The sequence below is a fragment of the Podarcis cretensis genome, assembly GCF_951804945.1.
Source record: "Podarcis cretensis genome assembly, chromosome: 16".
In the NCBI taxonomy this organism is placed as follows: Eukaryota; Metazoa; Chordata; class Lepidosauria; order Squamata; family Lacertidae; genus Podarcis; species Podarcis cretensis.
This window is the reverse complement of record NC_137186.1, coordinates 33,406,109-33,429,713: the sequence shown is the minus strand read 5'-3', so window position 1 is coordinate 33,429,713 and position 23,605 is coordinate 33,406,109. Positions and strand designations below refer to the sequence as shown.

The following is a 23,605-nucleotide window of genomic DNA, read 5'->3' as shown; positions in this document are numbered from 1 at the left end:
TAGTGAGAGTCTCAAGGGCCAGATAGAAAGGCTTGGAGGGCCGCATTTAGCCCTCTGGCCTGAGGTTCCCTTCCCCAGGTATTTGGGAGGGAGGAAGAGGAAAAATATAGAGCAGGTGGCTCTTTCTAAGGTAATTCTGGAGAGTGCAGCAGGGAAGCTAATACAGTGGTACCTTGGGTTAAGAACTTAATTTGTTCTGGAGGTCTGTTCTTAACCTGAAACTGTTCTTAACCTGAAGCACCACTTTAGCTAATGGGGCCTCCCGCTGCCACCGCACCACCGGAGCACGATTTCTGTTCTCATCCTGAAGCAAAGTTCTTAACCTGAAGCACTATTTCTGGGTTAGCGGAGTCTGTAACCTGAAGTGTATGTAACCCGAGGTACCACTGTAGTCAGTGACTAACCAGTGACAGTAAGGGAAAAGAAGGAAGGAGAAGGAGAAGGAGAAGGAGAAGGAGAAGAAGGAGAGAGAGAGAGAGAGAGAGAGAGAGAGAGAGAGAGTTGCATGGGTTCAAGAAAAGGCACTTCCAGGGGAAAGAAGGTGGCCAGAGAATAGGGGTGTGAAAAGGAAGGGAAGGAGGAAGGGAAGGGGGGGGGAAGGAAGGAAGGTTCTATTATAAAAAGTAATTTAATAAGGAGACTCATACTGCTATGACTAATATACTAATATACTTTCTAATCCTTGGCTCTGCTCCAGCGCCTCCAAAATTCTGCAACTGGATTGGTTAGGGGAGCTGGTGTGAACCGCTGGATTGGAAAACCCTGCAGCTGGATTGGCCGGTGTTGTTGTTTAGGTCCGCCCTGTCTTTACACCAAACTGCTGAAGGACACCTAAATGTTAGCAATCAGGAAAAGGGGGAGGGTGACTGAAGGAGCGGTGACTCCAGACACCCTGTCTTAAGTTTTCTCAGTGAGGGAAGGAATTGTGGTTCTTGTGGGGGCATCCCCCTGGATACAGGGTTGGGACGTAACAGCGCACATTGATTCCTTATTGGATGTTTGCTTGCGCAGGCTTGCGTCTGACTGGTCATCAGAGACTGAAAACAGATTTCAAAGAGACTGATTTGATTAATGATTATGTGTGTGTCGGGGGGCAAAAGGAGTGTGGGCTCTGGCTGAGGGAATGGCAGGAACAGGGGTGCCAAAGGATGACGTGAAGAGAAATATCCTCTGAGGGGGAAAAGCCGTGCTCCTATGAATGGCTGAAGCGATCTGTTAAAACTATTGACCGTGGTGCACGGCAAGAGGTCCCAGGTTGTTGTTTTTATGAGGACTTTAGGTTGGCTTCTCTCCTCACCCCGTTAATGCTTTAAACAGCATTATGTGTTTAGCAGTTATTTGTTTAAGCACTCTCCGCTGTATTTGAAAGCCCTATGTGAAGGAAAATTGAGTGGAGAAGAGGCGAAGAGGCGGCCCCAAGCGTGGAAATGAGGAGAGGCAATATGAGAGCCATGTGGTGGTGTTGCATATTGTCTCTTGGCATGCAAATAAGGCTTGGTGTTATTCAATACACTGTGCTGTACAGGGGCCTGTGAGGACTCCCTCACACCTGGTATTAAATCAGCAGAAAGTCTTCCACCTTCTGTTGCTGGGAGTTATGCTCTTTAGAGCTGGGTTCGACAGTTGTTATTGCAATTTTGTTGTGCTCTTTTGATTTACAGCTGTTTTTACGACCATTGAGACAGCCACAAATTGAGAAAATCTCATAAAACAGAGAGTAAATGTCTCCTTCCAGAGCCCAGGCAGAGATTTTGGCATCCGCACTTATTCCATAGAGCAGGATGTGTAAACAATATTGTGTCCCCTGAGTGGCTGATATCAGTTCAGTTAAGTGGTAACAGCTTGAAAAATGCATTTCTCATATATTAGCGGTAAAACTCGAAATGGGCCCCCGGGCTAAAATAAATTGGTGACATTTTGTAGCAGAAGGGGGAACGCAGAGGGGGGGAGGAGAGGAAAGGGCAGGAATTGGAAATGCACGGAGTCCCAGCTTTGAAAGCAGCGGGACTGGAGCCAAAAGTCAGATTCATTTGCATTATTTCAGTATGAAAGTAAATGGATCCACCACACTTTTGTTGCTGAAGCGTCACTCGTAATTGGTTGACAGATTGCAGGACTGCTTTGGAAGGCAACAAAACAAAACATTTCTTTCAAAAGGATGTAAGTTGAGAGATGCCGTGTACGAGCAAGAGATCAGGAGTGGCCTCTTTATTTCTGTTTTTCTTCTTTTTCTTTTGTAGCTCAGTGACAGAGATTATTTTTGCAGAGCTATATTTTTGTTTTGCCCCTCTAGAGCATATGGCGAGCAGTTTATTTCTGCTCTCCTTTCTGCTGGGTTGGGAGGAGCAGCAACCAGGGAGAAAGTTGTTTATTTAAATATTTATAAACCACACTTTCATTTTTAAAAATGCATCAAGGTGGTGTACACCATACAAAATGACAATATAAACAGCAGTAGGTACTGATTGGTGAAAATTCGCATTGTGAAAGCCTGTTTGAATAACACTGTCTTTAGGAGACATCTAAAAGAAAGTAACTGCCAAGCTTCCACTGGCAGGTAGTTCCACAGGGCACGGCCTGCCACACTAAAGGCTTGGCCCCTGGTAAAGGCCAACCAAACCTCAGGGACTTGATGAGCCACAATGGCTGCAGCAAGGACATTGTTGGGCTTCAGCTCAGTTGTAGTTTCATCTGAAGGGCGCCATGTTGGCAAGAGCATGTTGGGAGAACCACAACTGTATTTCTAGTGGTTGTCAAACTGGAGTCTTAATTGGTAGCGTGTGGCATGGCCCTTTTCATTCTTTGCTGAATGACTATTTATTTCCTCAGGACCATCCAGGAGCAGGGAGAATCTTTGCTGATGATTTCTTGTTTTCTTAAGAGGTTTATAGGCCACCCTTCATCAGTACCCATACCTGTGCAGGCTACAGCATAAGATAAATTATTGTTGTTGTTGTTTAGTCGTTTAGTCATGTCCGCCTCTTCGTGACCCCATGGACCAGAGAACGCCAGGCACTCCTGTCCTCCACTGCCTCCCGCAGTTTGGTCAAACTCATGCTGGTAACCTCGAAAACACTATCCAACCATCTCGTCCTCTGTCGCCCCCTTCTCCTTGTGCCCTCCATCTTTCCCAACATCAGGGTCTTCTCCAGGGAGTCTTCTCTTCTCATGAGGTGGCCAAAGTACTGGAGCCTCAGCTTCACGATCTGTCCTTCCAGTGAGCATTCAGGGCTGATTTCCTTCAGAATGGAGAGGTTTGATCTTCTTGCAGTCCATGGGACTCTCAAGAGTCTCCTCCAGCACCATAATTCAAAAGCATCAATTCTTCGGCGATCAGCCTTCTTTATGGTCCAGCTCTCACTTCCATACATCACTACTGGGAAAACCATGGCTTTAACTATACGAACCTTTGTTGGCAAGGTGATGTCTCTACTTCTCAAGATGCTGTCTAGGCCTGTCATTGCCCTTCTCCCAAGAAGCAGGCGTCTTTTAATTTCGTGGCTGCTGTCACCATCTGCAGTGATCATGGCCAAGACCAGTACACCTATCCAAAGATTTGTTCATTGTTTTGAGCCACGGGCGTGAACTGTGTGCACTCTGTGGGACCCATGTGCTCCCAAAATGCATTGTTTATTATTTATTATTAACTGTTACATTTATATACTGCCCTATATCCGCAGGTCTCAAGGCAGTTCACAGGATAAAATTACAATATAAAAACACAGAAAACATAATCAAAATAAAAAACAGAAATAACCAAATAACACCCCCCCCCCAAAAAAAAAAATACAGAAAAATTGCCCCTCTCCCTTCATTCCAAATGAAACATTCAGAAATAGACCTAAAAGGCAAACACTGCACAGGAGAGAAGAGTTGTTAGTGAAGCTGTCAATATGAGCAGGAAGTTTGCGGATTGTTATTATTGTTATTATTTACTAAATTTCTACACCTCCCTTCATCCGAGGATCACAGGGTGGTTTACAATTAAAACACAAAAGTGCATAACATAATAACAAACAATAACACCCACACCCACACACCCAGTTTAAAAGGTCAATGATTGCTTAATTAGCCAAAGGCCTGGGAGAACAGGAATGTTTTTGCCTGGTGCCTAAAGATGTGTAACATCTTTAAAACAGCACAATTAACAGGAGAATAAAATATTATCATAAGCACAGAACATATCTGATGCTGTTGCTAGCAATCCTTCCAATGATGGTTCATGGTGGACCACGACTGCGGAAGCACAGGCTCGATGACCTGGGTCTGCCCTAAGAGACAGCCAAGACCTCTTCAGGTCTCTGGCCTCTTCAGCAGCCTCAGCTTTTGTAGCTAGAGTCAAATAAGAGCCCCACTCTCCCAGGCCAGGTGGAAAAAGGCTTGCAAGGCAGGAGCACGTCTTCCCAGTCTCACAGCCATGATAAGCCAACTGTATCATCACTTGGAACTGCACATTGTCCACAGAGAAGGGAGCCCTAATGTAGATTGTGGCCTAATTTGTTTTGAAGGCTACTCTTATCAAGTTTTATTGACTCAGAAATATGTCGAAAGTGAGTTGGGGGCTGCTGAGACTTAGTCTGGATTTGGAGGTTTAGGGGTGTGTTACTATGGAAACTTACTTTGGGAAGCTTAGTATGTGGGGAAAATCCTCTCGGAATGCATCGCAACTGCAAGAATCCAAAATTCCTTAAGAAATTGGATAATGGGGGCCTTCCAGAAGCACACTAGCTTATGGGAAAGTGTTGGCAGCTTCGGAGTAGCAAGGAGAGAGTCTGGGCATTTTCTTACAAAGTGTGGCAATGGGTGACACCAATGAATACCTTTCAGAAACTGGAAAGGGTAGGAGCGTTGAGCATCCTGTTGATTTCTCAGGTGGGAACTAAGAACACCATGTCTTACTGGTCCTGATCCCAGGCCTTGATTTTTGTAGTAGAAATTAAATAAGCATTGGCTTTTAAAACATGGAGCAGCCTCTAGATCAAACTTGATGGGTTCACACTGCTTAACAGGTGGATAACATGTGGATGCAATATGAAAATGCAGGGCTTGTTGAAGGGCAAACTTGGCTGAACCAAAAGGATGTTTCTGCATAAGCATCTCAGTGTTATCCTCCTTTATATTAAATTGGGCCTCTTTTTAAGCCGTCGTGAAAAGAAGTTATTTCACTAAAGGGAAAATTGTTCTGTATATCACAGCACTGTGTTCAACATATTAGAAATTGCTCTCTGGAGCAAGGTTGCTGCAGCCTTGCAGGGGAGACATCTAGAATCATGAGGTCTAGGTTGTTAATTATCTCTTTTTTTACTGCCATGATGTTCTTGCATTGCCCTCTAGCCCACCGTCCCCTCCCTCTCCCTGTCCCTCAATCCATTAGCTCTGCCATCTACTATCTCTACAAAATCTGCTCCTTTTACTATTCTGCCTCTCTCGCTGTCTCTTTCATTTGTAAGGCATCTCCACCCTCCTGAGAGATTTGTTCCTTCTCTCCAGCAGCCGCTTGCCTTGATAAAGGCCCTCAGACTGCCTCTCTTTGATTAATCAGCCTTTGGGGAGCCTCGATAGGGTGTTAATTTGTAAACTCTGTGGACAGGCAGCCTGTGATAAGCCTCAACAGCTGCTGCACGTCTGCCATGGGGGATGGCACAGATAAGGCTCTAGCCTGGGAGACGGCCAAAAATATTTGGGAGCATTGAAGTAGAAAGGAGCAAATAACTGGTGGGTGGGTGGTGAGCTGACCTCCTCCTGCTGCAAAAAATAAAATCATTTTAGTGGGGCAAGCGGAGAACAAGCAAAAGTTCATTGCTTTGCTTTTTTTAATTCTGCGTCTGGATGAAGGAAATAACATATACTCCTGGACACAGAGTGAGACTCCAGGGCACTTGCACAGCACTTCAAGAATTACTGGAGCCTTCCTTGAGATCCTCTCTGCTAAGACGCTAGAGTGTATGGTCACATGATAGGGACTGCTGAGTTATAGAATGCCCCTTTAGTCAGTTTGGATGTTCCCAGCAGAAGGGTAAGCGATTACAGTTTCTGCTGTCATGTGCATTCCAGAGGTCATCCGGGGCTCTCAGATCTCACAGTGGGGGACATCCTCAAGGATTCTCTTTGCATGTTTGACTGGAAGTGAGAACAGTAGAATCAGCCATCGCTCATGCTCCCTCTCCAAGCTTCCCATGCTAGACACACTGCCTCTGAGTCATACCGAGCATTCTTGCTACCAATCTCCAGAGCGGTTTAACAGTCAATTCCTGTTCTCTGGGAACTCTGGGAATTGTAACTCTGTGGGGGGAATAGGGTTTGTCTCACACCACTCTTAAACTATAGCTCCCAAGATTCTTTGGCATAAACCATGGCTGTTTAAAGTGGCATGATACTGCTTTAAACATGGAGCACAGATGGGGCTCCGAGTGCCAGCTTCTTTAGCTGTTCACACTTCATTTCATTTTGCTCTTTATACAACAAAAATCAATTCCAATCATCATCAATAACAACAGACCCAAGCAAAACACATACATATACAAATAAAATGCAGGTTACCCAAAAGTCAGGGTAAAAAGGAAAGGTTTTGCCTGGTGCCTAAAACTAGACAAAGGGTGCTGGGTGCCAAGCTAACTTGATGGGAGACAGTCAAGGAAAACTCTGACCCTTGAGACAGGGAGTTAACACAGCAGTGCCTTCAGGAGCAGGGAAGGGAGAAGAAGTTTGTGGGGCTTGATGTCTCAGAGTAGGTTGCTACCAAGCCCAGCATTTGCCACCAGGTGAGAGTGGTGCCTTGTTGCTTGGGCTTGGCTTCTATCAGGTAAATTCCACCAGACTCATCCTGTTTGTGCTGCAGCTGCTGACTCACTCTTCTCCCCCCCCCCACCACAAGGAGGGAGAGGATAGGATAGGGTCTTTTATTAGGGATGAACCTGGCACTCCCCATTCCAACACCATTCCTGCTTTACGTTGAGATGTTGCCCGCTGCCCTCTCCTTTTAAATTGGCTGCAAGGCTCACTGCCTCTTCTCTGTTGGTTGCAAGTGGCTCCCCCTCACTCTGCCTGAGTCACAAGGAAGCCTGGGAGCTGCAAACTGCCCTAACTGTGCTTGCTGCTGTACACTCACCTTGCAGTCCTGTACGCCTTACCTGGGACTCAGCTCCATTGACATAAGTGGGACTTGCTTCTGAGTGTATAGGATTATGCTGTTAGCATGCCTATTTTTCACTATCAGATGTTGGGTAATATCAGGAGAGGAAAACAAAGAATGGTGACTTCCATAGAAAAGAGACGTAGTTAATGCAGGTATAGTACAGGTTTTTACTGCCGCTTTTAAAGTACTTCATTGCAAGCTGGAGAACAGAAAACACTAGTAGAATGGCTTAGAGACATAAAATTCAAAGGGTTAGCCTCTCCTTTTTTCATAATAAAGGTAAAAAGGTAAAGGGATCCCTGACCGTTAGGTCCAGTCGTGGACGACTCTGGGGTTGTGGCGGTCATCTCGCTTTACTAGACGAGGGAGCCGGCGTACAGCTACCAGGTCATGTGGCCAGCATGACTAAGCCACTTCTGGCGAACCAGAGCAGCACACGGAAACGCCGTTTACCTTCCCGCCGGAGTGGTACCTATTTATTTACTTGCACTTTGATGTGCTTTCGAACTGCTAGGTTGGCAGGAGTAGGGACCGAGCAACAGGAGCTCACCCCATCATGGGGGTTCAAACTGCTGACCTTCTGATTGGCAAGCCCTAGGCTCTGTGGTTTAGACCATAGCGCCACCCACGTCCCTTTCATAATAAAGAATAACTGCAATTCCCCCCCCCCCAATGCTGGGCATCTAACCTAATGCTACTACTTGCAGATTAAAGGGGGGGATGTTTTCTTTCAAATAAGCTGGCAACCTTTCTCCAGCTTGTACACGCAACCCTGGGAATAATATAGATGACAAAATTGTCATGGGAATGGTACTGCACAGCTCCTGGAAGGCTCTCAGCAGTCATAGGTTGAATTAACTTAGCTGAACTCTCCGATGCTACTCAGGCATTGGCCATATGAAAAGGACACTGAAAATGCATAGAACTTGCAAGTCATTGGGCAAGGGCTGAACATTTGGGTAGATGGCAATTGCACCTGCAGTTGCACCATACTTAGGCTTAATAACAGGCTGAGTTGCTGTAGGCGTAGGGGATGAGAAGTAAGGAGTTGTGCCAAAGACTTAATGGAAAAGATGGGTTGTAAGAAAGGATTTGAGGGAAGTAAAAAAACCCAACATTAATACCACCCTTGTTCTGGAAGACTACCCTTACCCAAACATAAGCCCCATTGAACACAGTGGGATTTACTTCTAAGTAAATATGCAGAGAATCATGCTGTTAAGCCACTTAATGAGCTGGCTTAGAGGATAATGACGTATTACATGTAAATGCGTGTGACAAAGTGACAAGAACAGCTAGGGAAAAAACAGAGGAACAGTCGCAGCCGAATTTAGAGTACCGGTTTTTCTGCCCACTTTTTCCCCTTTGCCCCCTTCAAGTGGAATTTTCCACCTGCAGGGTGCCTAATGTGTTTGTCTGGGGCATTGTTCAAAACACATTTGGAACCTTGTGGTGAGTGCAATTTGGAGAAGAAGAAGAAAAGCAGACAGTGAAAAGGTTAAGTACCCTCTGTCTGTCACTTTTCCACTTAAAATCCCCCTCTCCAAAAGTCAGTTCATATAAATGGTAGCTGGACCCAGCTGCCTAGTACTAACCAGAGCACTGAGAAGAATTTAACACAGGGCTCAAGGAACCAATCCCTCTCGCATGGGCATTGCACCTGCACAGGCTAAGATTATGCAGAGTATGTTTTCTGTATTTCAGGACATCAAACTGTTCAGTATAAAGAACCCACTCTTAACATATCACTTAATTTTGAACTGATGTAGCATCTATTGTATAACAACACACACAACATTTTTGTACAGCAGACAAATAACACTGAGAATATTAAAACTGTAAATAAATTTTATTTTGTCCCCTTTCTCTCTCCCTCTCCCACACACACACACACACACACACACTCCCTCTCTCTCCTTTAAAATACAAAAGAAATAAGATTTACCAGAAATTCAACCTAGGTTTGTCTAGCAGGAAATTTATTTCTTTTTCCAGTTGGCAGTACACATGGAAAATGAAAAATAGATCAGGAACAGCAAGGAGTAATGTTGTGTGAATATCTGTAATGTGCATGCATCTGAAAGCGGTCTATGTTTATGCAGATCAATGTCCCACATGTCTCTTTTCATGCAGCAAATACATATGAAACAAAACTATGCTTCAATTATATATATTGGCCAACGTTTCAAAACTGAATCATTTGAGCTATTCAGGAGTGAGTGAGGGTACTTGGTGCTCGGATTATTGGGGTTGAAATAGTTAATAAAATCTACAAAGCCACACTCCTCCTGTCCCTCCAATTTTAGCCACATAATCCCACTGTAGTAGTACTTGCTTTTTTAGTAGGAAGGGAGATAAATGGGGGAGAACCCTCTTAATCTGAGCACTGATTTAGAGCCATTTCAATAGGTGGACTTGATGCTTTATATGCTATTCTTCCATTGTACATCTGTATATGTTGCACTTGAAACCTTCTGGGATTGCAGAAACACTTTCAAGCCAAGGATGAGAGCAAATGAGAAAGCTATTCAGACATTTTTCACAAGTATCTTGTCTTCCTGGTGCTTGGTGGTGCAGCACTTTCACTAGGGGAAATGATTCTGGACGAGCGGGATTTTGGTGCTCCTATAAATAAGCCGGAAAAGATGAAATGAAATGAAGGTTCCCCTGCAGGTACGGAGATAGCAGGAGGTGCCTAAAATGAATTGCTTGGCAGCATTGCCCTGGCTCTTTTCCTTTCCTCCTCCCCTCCCTCCTCCTCTTCATCTTTTGCCAAGTCCCGTCTGGCAGGCCATTACAATGATAAATGCAGGTACTTGGCAAGGACCACAGTTGGGAGTTTGTTGTAGCATGCCAAGCCCTGTTTGGCATTCTCTGTCAGTGCCAGCATTTGCACTCTTACTCAGCTTGACAGAAACGAAGATACGAGGTGTGATTTTATGTCCACATCCATCCTGTGCAGAGGAGTTGGGGAGAGAGAGAGAGATAGAATGAATGTCCTGATACGATGATATACAAGGTAGCTGTAGCATTCGAAAGACAACTGTCTGCCACATTTCCTCCCCTCCAGCCCCTGCCCAGCAGTTACCTGTTCCCTTCCTTCTTTCCCCCTTCCTCAAAGTGTTTAGATTTCCAATACAGTTCATAAAGTTCTGCACTTTCTGTTCCTTCTGCTTTCCCAGCAAATATATAGCAGCCCAGCCAACTAGATAGTTCAGCTGAAGAGCTTCAGCATGAAATGATGCTGCAATAATATTTTGCAGATCTTGTTCATACAAAATGTTGCCTCTGCGCAGAGGTGGGAGCAATGACATAGACTCCTCAGTAAAGAGGCCCTCCTAGTTCTGAATAATTTCTTCATGACAACTTCATTTTACTATATTTATATCCAGTCTTTGCTTCAAAGAGCTCAAGAGCACATACATAGTTCCCCCCTATCTCTCATTTTGACGTTGCAACAGCCCTGGGTCTTTCGTGTGGCACAAGACAAGGGTGTACCTCTGTGGATCAAGGAGTGCAGCCAGTGTGGGGACAGAAGTAGAGACAGTGTGGGGCAATTGTGAGAAACCTGTGGCGGCCCTCTAAATGCTGGACTGCAACTCCTTCTCCCCTTAGTGATGTTCATATGTGGTGTAGGTGGCCATGGCTTAGGGAAAACAGCCTCACAGACCCAGTTGCAACCTATACTGGGCCCAGTTAGCCCTGTGGGCTGGAGGTTCCCCACCTCTGCCCTAGGCCCAGTCTGAGGAATTGCTCAGAGAGAGCCAACAGAGAGTGAAGGAAGCTGCGCCATCTTTTCACTCTGGTCAGAGTCACACTGCGTGTTCAGAGAAGGCATCTGAAGAGGTGACAACATGAAGAAACAGGAACTCCAAAGCCAAGAGGCTCAGGGGCAGTGCTGGATTTAGGTTTGATGAGGCCCTAAGCTACTGAAGGTAATGGGGCCCTTTATATGTCCAGCTGTCCTTTGTCAACAACAAATTGTCGCTGTTTTTTGTGTTGAATATTCTTCTTTGGCGATCACTCGTAGCCGAGTAAGATTGTCTTCCATAAACACGGTTTTAATGATGAGTCCATAAGTAATTATGGAGGCCAATTCTGGATCCACAGTGGGGACATTGGTTTCCGGGCGGGAGTTGATCACAGTGTGGATTTGCCAGGCGTGCCATTAATTTGATTTTAATTAATTTTTATAATGAAATATTTTGAATGTGTGATTATTTGATTGTTTGATTATTTGATTATTGTTAGCCGCCCTGAGCCCGGCTTCGGCTGGGGAGGGCGGGATATAAATAAATTTTTATTTTTATTTTTATTTTTATTTTTATTTTTATTTTTATTTTTATTTTTATTTTTATTTTTATTATTATTATTATTATTATTATTATTATTATTATTATTAGCACGTTTCTCCCTTGTGTCCTGAGTTCGAGTGTCTTCAAAGCCCATGACACCTTTGGTAAAGGCTGTTCTGTTGCTGTATGCAGGTTTTATTTTATTTGTCTTTTATCTTATATTTTGGAAATGATGTTGTTGTTTAGTCGTACATCCAGGTTTTTCCCCCCTTTGAATTCCCCCCCCCCAAGAGAGTGGGGCCCTAAGTTATAGCTTGTTTAGCTTATGTGTAAATCCGGCACTGCTCAGGGGGGTCAGCAGAGCTCCCCCAAGGATGTGTGGGCCTCGGCAGGTGCCTAATGATGGTGACACATACATCCACCCCAATGTTGGCCGTGCCCCTGATTGACCCACAGTCAGTTGTACACACATGACTGTTAAGGGACAGTGGCTATAACTTTCAGATAGTCTTGATCCAGCTGTCACAATTTAAACTCTTGACCCTGTTGCTTCTGGTCTTTTCCTCGGTGGCTCTGAAGTTCAGCTGTGTTCTTTCCATCTATCCAGCAGTCTCTCTCTCTCTCTCTCTCAACCTATCCAAGAACTGCTGCTGCTGTGTCCTCCCTTGACTTGGTTCCAGCTGAGTTGGGTCACAACCTGACAGTCTCAGCAGGGTTATGTGGGAAGGATGTGTGCAGACTCTGGCGGGGGGAAAGGCAAAATACATAAAAGGGAAGGATGGTTGGGGAATAATGTGACCTGGCCCATTTATAGCGAGATGTCAATACAGTGTAGGCTAATATTTTAATGGGATAAAATTAACAGTGAAAATTGTACAGGTCTGCCACAGTTGCCAAAGTAAACCTTTATGGGGCTCCCTCAGTAATTGTAGTCTTTGACATCAGCTTGGCATCCAGCTACAGAGATCTATCTACACAAGGAGAGATCCAAAACCCCGGCTTTCTTTGAAATATTCTCCCTTCAAAAATATTTACACACATGGTAATTGCCTGCTAGAAACAGAGCTGGGTGGGAGAGAGAAAGGAGCAAACCAATCTGTTTCACCGCTAAGGCTGCAGGCTTTTCTTCTGATGATCTGTCATATTCTTTGTCAGGGAAAGAGGCAAAGCACGGCAAATGGCGGCCTGATAAATAAAATTAGTGCCAAGCAGAAGAGGCATGTAACATATCGTGAGCCATTGTGATTTACTTGTACAGAATGTGGGGCATGAACTTGGTTGGTGCTGGTTCAGGGTGGGCTTCTGAAATGGATATAGTTCTTTGCTTCCCAGAATATTGTAGGGATAACATTCTGGAAATTTGAATGCCTATGAAAAGTACAGAAACCTCAGTTTGCTCTTCACCCAATGGTAATATTATGGATAGTAGGTCATGTGGCCCTGCTGCTTCTTGCCCCACAGCCATGGTTAACCTAAATACAGCAAAATTGTCTTTGTGGTCCTTTTCTGGTATGTTTGGCTACCAAAAATGAAATTTGCACCGCCATTTCTGAGGTAATCAAGTCCTCTCTGTAAATGTCCCTAGTCTCATGTGATTGAAGGACCGAAGTGTACTTTTGCCATAGTTATCCTGCCTCAAACAGTGTGTGTGTGTGTGTGTGTGTGTGTGTGTGTGTGTGAGAGAGAGAGAGAGAGAATATAATATTTACATTCTATTACTGTGTGCCTTTGCTCTGTTACATCTTTGCCAATTTCTACCTCTCTTTCACATCCCATATTTATTTATTTAGTAACATTAATGTGTTCCCTTCCCTCAGTGAATTTACAATCTAAAAATGGTAACTGCTGGCTGAGGTGGGGATATTTAGCTCCATATATTATTGTTGTTGTTTATTTTATTCACCACTTAGTTGATAAAGCGGCACTTAAAACACACAATTAACAGTTCCATCAAAACATTAAAATGAACATTCACTATTAAAATGTGCAATAAAACAAGCCCATTAAACCCAAACAATACTTAAAATAGTCAAAACAGCAGGGAAATGGTTTAAAACAATGAGAGCAGAGTCCCATGGTAAGAGGTCTTGAATGTTATAGCAGGGAGGAGGAGAAACCACCTCAGGGCAACCTGTCATAAAGGTAGCACACAAGTCGAAGGAAAAGCCAGGCTCCTCAGACTTTTGTTTTGCTGATAGTGATAACCTGGGCAGTTTTCCTGGGGGACAATTTCATGCAAGCCCCTCATGTCTGTGAGCACTTGGGAAAGAATGCTGTGATTATTAAGACCCAGCATGGGTTTTTCAAAAACAAGCCATGCCAGATGAATCTCATTCCTTTTTGTTAAAGTTACAAGCTTGGTGGATCAGGGGAATGCTGTGGACATGGTGTATCTTGAGTTCAGTAAGGCTTTTGACAAAGTTTTCCATGATATTCTTGCAGAGAAGCTGGTAAAATCTGGGCCGGACAATGTGACTGTTAGATGGATTTGTAGCTGGTTGACTGGCCCAACCCAAAGTCTGCTCACTAATGGTTCCTTATCATTCTGGGGGAAAAAGTGGGGTGCTGCAGGGTTGTGTCCTGGGCCTGTTGTTTATAACATTTTTATAAACAATTTGCACGAAGGAATTGAGAGGATGCTCATCAAATTTTCAGATGACACCAAACTGGGAGGGGTAGCTAATGTTTTAGGTGACAGAATCGGGATTCAAGATGATCTTAACAAATTGGAGAACTGGGCGAAAACTTAACAAAATGAATTTCAATAGGGACAACTATCGCGTTTTCCGCTTAGGCATGAAGAATTAGCAGCACAGATATAAGATGGGAGATACAGTTTTCACCACTCGTGAAATGAGAGTAACAATGGCCTCTTTTAGAACTGTGTAAGTGGACGAGAAATGAATCACAACCAGCTTTGTTTGTTAAAAGGGCCAATAAGGCCGTAAAGGTAGGCAGGAATTGGGGTCTGAAAATATGGTAACCCAAGTGTTTATGTAAGTTGTCGCTAATATAGTAGCTGCTGAGAAATTTTGGGCTGGTATTTTGATTTGAAATAAACAAGGATGCACAAAGTTGTGTTGTAAGGTCTTTTTGGCCGTGTTTAATAGACACAGCTGGGACCGTTCCTCCCTGGATGCGGTCAGCAGAACCAAGCTGAAGGGGAGCATTCATAGCTGAAGAGGCCTCCGCTGCCTGTTTAAAAGAAGAAGAAAGAACACATTTTTAATTCACTTGCTGAAGAAGATGGAGGGGAAGGGGAGGAAATGGAAGCAACATCTTCCAAGAGGCCGCAAGCCTCTGAGCAGAAGCTGAATCATGAAAGCAGGGCTAATGGAGGGAAAGGGTAAGCCAAGCCGTGGGCCTTGTAGGCGGCTCTCTAGGGAAGAGAACGGGAATGCAAAGGGCCTCTGTCGTGAGGCTATGATAACAGCCATGCTTGTAGGTCAGACATCCTGTTGTTCCCCAGGGCACCGGGTCAGGCAGACTGTTGCTTGCGGCTTAAGGGAGGAGGGGTATCTAGGCCGCTGCCTTAGCTCCAGAATTGCAGGTACTGTTTATCCCAGCAGTGCTCTTGCACTGCATTCTGTAGAGTGGACTCTTTGAGGATGGGTGGGGGGATTTATGTTGTCTATTTGCGGCACTTAAAATATAAATAGGAAACAAGTTGTTTTCATTGTGCTGAAGAGTGCTTTTAAAGTGTTTGTGGAGGGCTGTTTAACTGCTATATGAAAGCATGGCAAACATACCAGAATTGCTAAAAATTATAATAATAAGTATTCTTCAGTCATCTGTCTTCCTTAATCCCATTTTCTTGTCTTCTTCCCCCCTTTCTTTCCATTTTTATTGTTCCTCTCATATGCTTTTTCTCATTAGTTCTTACAGTCTTTCAAAGGGTTTAGGGTTGGGGGGGGTATTTGCTATGTAGGATAGTTTAATTTATTTCCTTTACATACTTGATGCAGCTTTTAAATGTGCTGTTTTGGTTGTTCTTACTGTAGTTTTAAATAGGGTTGGTAGAAGTTGTCGTCATCATTAGGATGGTTAAATATTGCAGAAAAATGTGAATGTGTTCAAAACCAAGACAGTGTACATAATATACCTTTAAAACACATTTCCTTCCCTTAAATAATTATGTGCAGTGTAGTTTGTTAAGGGTTGCTGGCAATTGGATCTTGATGAGGGGTAGACTACAATGCCCAGAATTCTTTGAGCATAAGAATGTGTTTCAGTATGCTTTAAAGATATAGTGTGTACACTGCTTAAAATTTTATGGTAGGAGGAAATGCTGGGTGTGGGGAGCATCCGATGGTTTTTTCCTGTACAACCAGAAGGAGCTTCTGCACAACTGTCATTTTACCAGGGACACTGAATGCTACTATCCATTGAGTCTAGTCTCTTCTTCCATTAACCTACAGACACAATTCAGATTTTATTCATGCTGTTAGCGGAGAGCAATAAACATGGCAAATGATTCCAGATGACTCAAGTGGGTGAGCCAAGCTGTGCTCCACAGGGAAGATAGGATCCTAATTAGCCTGTCTGACCTGTGGGAAAACACTGTATGTTGGCATGTCCAGTCTTGAGTTTGATGCAAAATGTACATGACCTATCTTTGACAGCCTTTGTTCATTCAGGAAAGGCGTGTTTAGGAGAGGACCATTTGCAGTGGGTAAAAGATGGGTGCAGCACTTCTAGCTTATTTCTTCCTTATTCCAAATCACCCCCTTCCAGAGCATCCTTTCTTCAGGGTGTGAGGGATGGACTAAGATAGTTCAGTTACTATTGTAGCCTTGGGAATTGTTCTGGGGTTTCCTGTCTGCCAGCCTCAACTACAATAACCTCCTCACTACTCAGCTGCCAACTCAGAGCCTGGAACTCGATCTGGCTCCTTAGCTGTTGCCTCTGCAGCTTCCAACTCTCTTTCTGGATTCCTGCTGGATCCAGGGGTCGTTAACAATTGCAAAGCATTTGTATAGCAGTAACTCTGAGCAGGGCTTTTAGTGTGGCTGCCCCCTTCTGTGGAGCAGCATTTGATAAACAAGCACCCACTATCTGCACTTTCCAGAAACAATTGAATATATTTTTGCACAAACTAGCCTTCCTAGCTGAATTATTAAGTCCCTTCCACGGGTGTCTACTTGGTATTGTTTTTTATTCGCTGTTTGTTGGTTTTTAAATCGTTTTATTGCTTTTTCCACATCATCTTGAGATGTATGTAAAGAAACAAACTAAATAATAGCAGCATATGATTGAAGGTCATTCTTATCTGTAGAATGCTTGTTGCTTAAGGAAAGCGGAAAAACATTGTCCTTCATTGCCTCTGGTAGTTGTTTTGGGAGTCTGTAATTGTTAATTTGTCACAAGGCTACACTTTTCATCTGCCTGCTGTTAGATTTAATCAAGAGAAATGAGCTAGAAACTCTGGACTGATTCACACATGGTTTATTCAACTATGGTTTATTCAACCATGGCTTGTTTCATCATCTGAACCCTGCCCAGCAGTTTGTCATCTGCTAACAAACACTATCTGAAGCTATTTATGTTGTAACCTTGGTTTATTTGACTATGGCTTAGCCGTATGCTCTAATTCAGCCCCCTTCTATAAACATGGTTTTTGGCCACGCCACTTACTAATCTACATAGGTACGAGGCAAGAGCTTTGGAGAAACAAACCATGGTTTGTCTTTGGGACAACACATGATTTGTTTAAAAACAAGCAAACATGACTTAGTGTTATGTGCAGACTAGGCTTCTATTATGCACCAGTGTACTTATCCTTATGAAAAAAAGGAGTGTGTTTCCTAGTTCATGGTTTCCTCTATGCTTTATTAAAGCAAACACTATTTCAGCTGTGATACTATTTCAGCTGTTAGAGGCAGTTGAAAATCATATACCATAGAGGGTTCAGTTTGTTGTATTTACCTTGGGAAGAGCAGGGTCCCATGAGAGCTTTATATTTCCCAAGAAGGAAAAATGGATAGACACATGGATCTAATTCATAGCATTTCTAGTCCGTTTTGGAGCTGAGTCTTCTATGTAGGTGACTGCTTGCTGTGTGGGAAGTAATAACAGTCAGAAGATGAGGCCAGAACATAAAAGCAGTGAATTGAAGTTGTTGGCCCTTCTGGGAAACAAACTTTAAAAAAGATTGGGAATAAGAATATGTGGCAAGCCCCCACACCTTTTGAAAGTAAGCTAGAATGTGGATTTTTGTGTGTGCCTTTTTAAAAGTTCTTCACTATTTGGTGCAGAGCTACCTTGAAGGCTGTCCTTCATCGCCTTCAAGTGTGTCCCATTCCATCTTGTCTGTTCTTTCCACAAAAAAGAAAATTCAACCCTTAAAAAAAATCCCAGGAAAGAAAAGTTTCCTCTCCTGCCCTTTTAACAAACATGACAGCTTTTGTGAAAAATACCTTCCTTTGGATCTGGTGTATAGAGCATGGGGGTGAAAATAAGGAGCAGTCAAAGGGAAGAAGACCAAATGCACCATCAAAAATAGAATTATCTTCCATCCCAAAGCTTTGGGCTGGACTTGTCTGCCTGCATCTACCAGTGGATGGCAGTGACGGTGGGAGCAGGGGGTGGGAATCTCATACAAGCAGCGAAACACTCAAGGGTACATGAAACCATTCCATGCCTTGTGCCCCATTTTATAAGACTTTGCTACTGGTAGCTGGGGGAGGGTGGGAGGAAAGGGGTCTACAGAGTAGAAGTCAATGAATTATTTAACCTTTCAGCCCAAAGCATCTTAGGATCTGTAGTTTGTTAAGCGCACTGAGAGTTGTTAGGAGACCCCTATCCCTGTCACAGAGCCACAGTTCCCAGAGTGCTTTAATAATTAAGTCCTCTTCCCAGAAGACGAAACCTGAGTAATTGTAGCTCTGTGAGGGGAATAGGGGTCTTCTAACAACTCTAAGCAACCATAACAAACTGTTGCCATTATAAGATAACAAGGGAGGTGTTCGTGGTGAGTTCCAGCACCTTTTTTTTTAGAAAAGTAACACTGGCCTTAGTCCAGCAGAGTGGCCAACACAGGCCTTTTGGTGCCTAAGGCTGAAGATGCCTCCCTTCCTGTGTTGTAAAAATAGGATAATACATTAAATAGCTGACAGATTGGTGCCCTTTGTGGACACCCAAACTACTGCTTGAGGTGCTTCCTTACTCCGTCTACAAGAAGGGCTCATGTTCCCCAGTGTCTTTGGAATATAACTTCCCTCATCTCCCTCCTTTCTACAAACAAATGTAAACAGATTGCTTGGGGTAGCAGAAAAGACAGGAGAATTGCTATGGGCTGCAATTTCTTTAAATGGATTTCTCTATTGGATAATAAACACACATTTGTTTCCTATTTTTCTGCATGGTCCACATGTGTGTCCCCCCTTCTGTGGAGATACCCCATTTCCAGGGCATTCCCCAGAGCCCGCTGTTTCAAACCTGGGAAAACGCAACTCTTCCCTTAATGTCACATTTGTTGCTATTGTGGTTGTTGTGCAGAATGTGATTATGCTTATTTTGTTTGTGAGGTGCAGTACAAGCCTTCCCTTCCTCATTTGCACTACCATTTATGAAAAGTCTTTTTTCAGATTTAAAACAAAGGTAAAGGCAGTAGCTGTGTTCACCCATCACACTAAGCCCTGGTTTAGTGCAACATGCACAGACTAGAACCAAAATAAGTGGGTTGGTGGGGGAGAGAAAAGCTATTGTGAGTGTGTGGCTTGTGTACTCCTGCTCCCCATCCCCTCTCCTCCTTCTGCATGGCCATGAGGGAAAATTTAGAAGCTTCTGCTCTTTGTTTTGGTTAACTTTAGTTTGTTATATTATCTGGCAGGATAAACTGTGATTAACTATGGTTAGTTTCAAGGCAGCCAACCACTAACAGTAGCTTATTGAAACTGACTATATTTAATATTAACAATGATTCCTGGTCCTGACAACATGCAAACAGTGGTTAGTGTAAAGCAGAAGCAAATGAAGGGGGCATGGGGAGTGCAGGCGCCCACGGTCTACTCCAGCTCATTTCATGTTGCACTACCATGGTTTAGCATGATGTGTGAATTCAGTTTCCTGTTTAGGAGTTCGCATCTGGCTCAGTTTTTTTTTTTTTTAAAGTAAAATAGTAAAGCTATTGCCTGCCCCCTCTGAACATGTATTACATGACGTAGGGTTTCAGTTTTGGTAAGCAAACAGTATTTGGATTTATGTGTAATCATAATGTGATGCTTTCATGTAGGCCTGTTGAAGGCACCACAAAATACATTGCCTACATTAGCAATATCAAAGACTTACCATGGACACTGTGTGTTAAATGTGGTGAAATCGGTATTGTTCTTGGGACAGATTTTTCTGCAGGAGCTTAACTTCATTGTTAGTATATATGTGGGTGAAAATCCTTTGTATTGGACACTGCAGTTATTGACTGAGCCGAGCCTTTAGTTTTTGTATATTCTTCTTCTTTAAATATCCCTCCCCATGTCGCTTTTGGCCCTTTATCCAAGGTTCAGAGGGTAAGGTTTATTGATGTTGTTTCATTCTGCATTATGCACTGAACAATTGAACAGTTTCAGTAGATGAGTCCATTGATAAATCACACACACACAATCAAGAAACACAATTGGAACTGAAGGCTGCCAGTGTTGTGCACAATCATACAAGAACACTGATGTGCATGTACGCGCACGCACAGTTGACTCAGATATGAAAATTCAGTGACACTATGGTATACTGATTATGCAGTTAACTCCATGTTGTTGTCCTTCCACAGAAGAAAGGCAGGACGCTGTGATACAGTGCGATAAAATAAATCATGGTCTACAAATTTGCAAGAGTCCCTTGCATGCAATGCAAATGGGGAAGGGAATTGGGACATCTGCAAGAACTGAGCTGTTGTGTGACTTGTGTAATGCAGTTCATTATCAAGTTAAGTGAATCTAGATTACTACTAACAGAGGCAGTAGCTCTTGTTGGTTTTTCTAACTGGAATCCTGAGATACACTAACTGGAGGCAGGTACAAATATATGCATTTAGGATTAAATAATTCTGATCCCAGGAATTTGTTTTGAGTACCAGGGCCGAACTGAGTGCACGTCCTTCCACAGAAAGGCACACATGCAAACAACACTTCCTTCATTTCAGCAATATAATTTGGGGGTGAAGTCATAATTTGGGGGTAGAACCCAGTCCAGTGGCATAGCGTGGGTTGTCAGCACCCGGGGCAAGGCAAGTAATTTGCGCCCCCTAACCCGTGCTCTCTCTCCGCATCCCCCCCCAATGGGCGGCGACCCGGCGGCTCGGATCGGATTCGCACAGCCAGCACTGCAGTGAGAGAGGGTGAGTGAGCCAGGTAGGGGCAGAGAGCTGCGAGTGCGAGCGCGTCCCCCCCCCAGATGTTGCGCCCAGTGCGGCCGCCCCCCCCTGCACCCCCCCCGCTACGCCACTGACCCAGTCTACTTTCTGCCCTACCCTGTTCTATCTCTTCTTGCCAGTATTCTGGATGCATGTTCAACTTTTAAAACAGTCTATACACACACAATGTAAAATTGATATTAAGCGACTTTTGGCCTGGTACTGAATTAGCAGGAGAAGTGGGATTGTCTGTAGGGCAGGTACTGGGATGATGATGGGTTATGTTGGCACAGCAAAAAGAGTGTTTGTGGTTTGATTGTATTTGGCCCCCTTTAGCCTGGAATTTAAATTCAGCACCAGTCAGTCTAGTGTCTGGAAGGTGTTTGCCTGTACCCCCAAAATAAAGGGCATCTAGAAGATCTAGTGAAAACACATTGTTTTAAGGATTTAGATGCTGTAGGTTGCAACCGTTGTTAATCCTACTCAGAGTAGACCCATTTAAATTAATGCACATGACTAACTTGAGTCCATTAATTTCAGTAGGACTCAGCTGGACACGAGACCGTATGTTTGCTCCTTAGTTTGTTGATAAAGAAATAGGTTGGTTGGGTAGACGGGGTCATTTGAGGTTTTGTTTTTTTACAGGGAATGGGAAAAGTGAATTGTCAGGAGCCTTTTTAATATGCTTGTCAGCATCACAGGGCTGGTCTGCAGTAAATAAATAACCAAAAGCTTGGCTAGGAATGGGGACTGGCCTTTGTTTCACTTCTGCTGCAAAAGATGATTTAAACATAATAACCCCGAAGCAGAATTGCATCCACAAGAGATGCTCCATCTCCCAAAGGATTTCATGGGTTATTTTGTTCAATGACCAGAGGCAACCTTTGGGGGAAATGTATGGCTAAACAGTTCTTTATCTTCTGGGTTCTGCCTCATCATCCACTGGTTGTTTTTTCTCCTCTCTCTCTCTCTCTCTCTCTCTCTCTCTCTCTCTCTCTCTAAGGCAGCTTCATTCAGTAAGATCCTGCCCCTTGTAAGCCCTTGTCACTCAGAAGTAACTCTTGATAGAGAGTATTCTTTTTTTACTGCCTGTAAAAGGCCCAGCCCAAAGGCCATTGAAGCAAGGAAAAATAAGCTCCCATTGATTCCGGTGATCCTTTTGGGTCAGGGCCCAGCGTTCTAGCAAGTCTGGCTATGTTTCTCTGGGTTTTATTTTATTTTGCTTCCGAAATCTCTGGCTATGAAATATGCAGTGTTGCAGTACAATTCACGAGACACTTAATAATGCAAGCTTTCCGAGGAGTGGCAGAATAAAATCAATGATGCTGGAAAGAAAATCAACTTAGCTCAGCCATGAGTTGAATTTGAAAAAAAATAAAAATTAACCACAGGTCTCAGTTATTTCCTGTTAGACACACAGGCTGCAGTCTTTAACACATGAGCACTGTAATCTAAACCCTCTCTGTGCCATGTTGGGGAGGAGGGTTTGGATTGCATGGACCTGCCCCTCTCTTCCCAGCCTCTATGCTATTGTCACTCAGCCAGTTCAGCCTCATTCCACTTAGCGAACAGGTAGACTACGCATAGGCAACCTTCGGCCCTCCAGATGTTTTAGCCTACAACTCCCATGATCCCTAGCTAACAGGACCAGTGGTCAGGGATGGTGGGAATTGTAGTCCAAAACATCTGGAGGGCTGAAGGTTGCCTATGCCTGAGGTAGAAGTGCTGTTCCTGACAGCAGCCTATGGAAAGCCTCAAAACATGGGGCCTTCCGGGGAAAGGGATGAGCCAGCCCCACCACTATCATATGACTTCACCAGGTCCAATCTGGCCCTGATTGCTATACCAGCATCAAGCTGATTTAGCAGGGCTGCAGGTATGGACGCTCCATTACTTTGCTGATCTTTTCCAGATGGCAACTTAAGTTTGAATTTCACTCTTACTCAGGGATAAGCCTTGCACATTCTTTTATATCATGGATCTAGCCCACTTGGAATAGTGAAAACTTTTGTCTTGTGAAGGAATTTCACTACATTAACAACTACGTTAGGTAAAAACAGAAGACCCACAGGCTACTCTGTTACCCTCTTTCAGGCTACCCTCAATTACCCTCTTTCAGCAGCACATTTCAGAATAGTATTGTACAGTGCAATCCTTGAAAATAAGGAGGGCTGTCAAGCTGTTAGGGGATTTTATGTCAATTATTTATATTAGTTTTTATCATCTAATCAACCAGTAGGTCAAATTTGCTTTTGGGTGAAAAACTAACAGTTCTAAAGAAAATACGCTTTCTTGGCTTTTAGATGGTAGCTTATCATCAAATGGTATTCCCCACTGCCACACGGAACAGAAATGCCTCTTTTAAGATGGCACTTGCCATCTGAAGTTGTTATAAGGGCAACTATTAAATATAATTTAAATAAACTGGTCAGTTAATCTGGGGTCGCTTTTTAGGAAATTAAAATTCAGTTAACTGAGTAATTGAATAAATATCAGAACCCCAAAATAATGACTATTTAGCCTTTATATTTGCCCCATGAGCTTTTCTTGTTTCATGGAGTGGGAAGAACCCTTGAAAGATTTTATTTAAGAAAACCTTTATGTACATGGATTTTCCTTTTTTTTTTTAAACAGTGCGTGCCGCTATTATCCTGGCTGAAACCCAGTGCCCCTGATTACCATGAAGCTGTTTACAAGGTTTAGGTTAATTGGATTTCTTAACTACTTCCCAGGGCAGAAGTTACAGCATGGCTGGAGTTCAAAAAGCAGAATACAGCCTGGATATAAATGGGAGAAAGCAGCTTTGTTAATAAATCTGCTAAACACAGT

The 23,605-nt window shown here is 43.6% G+C and overlaps 1 protein-coding gene across 12 annotated transcripts in view; it reads left to right on the top strand.

Annotated features, from left to right (window-relative positions):
• FBRSL1 (fibrosin like 1) overlaps nucleotides 1–23,605 on the top strand; it is an 827,250-nt gene that overhangs the window by 699,444 nt on the left and 104,201 nt on the right. The window lies entirely within an intron of this gene.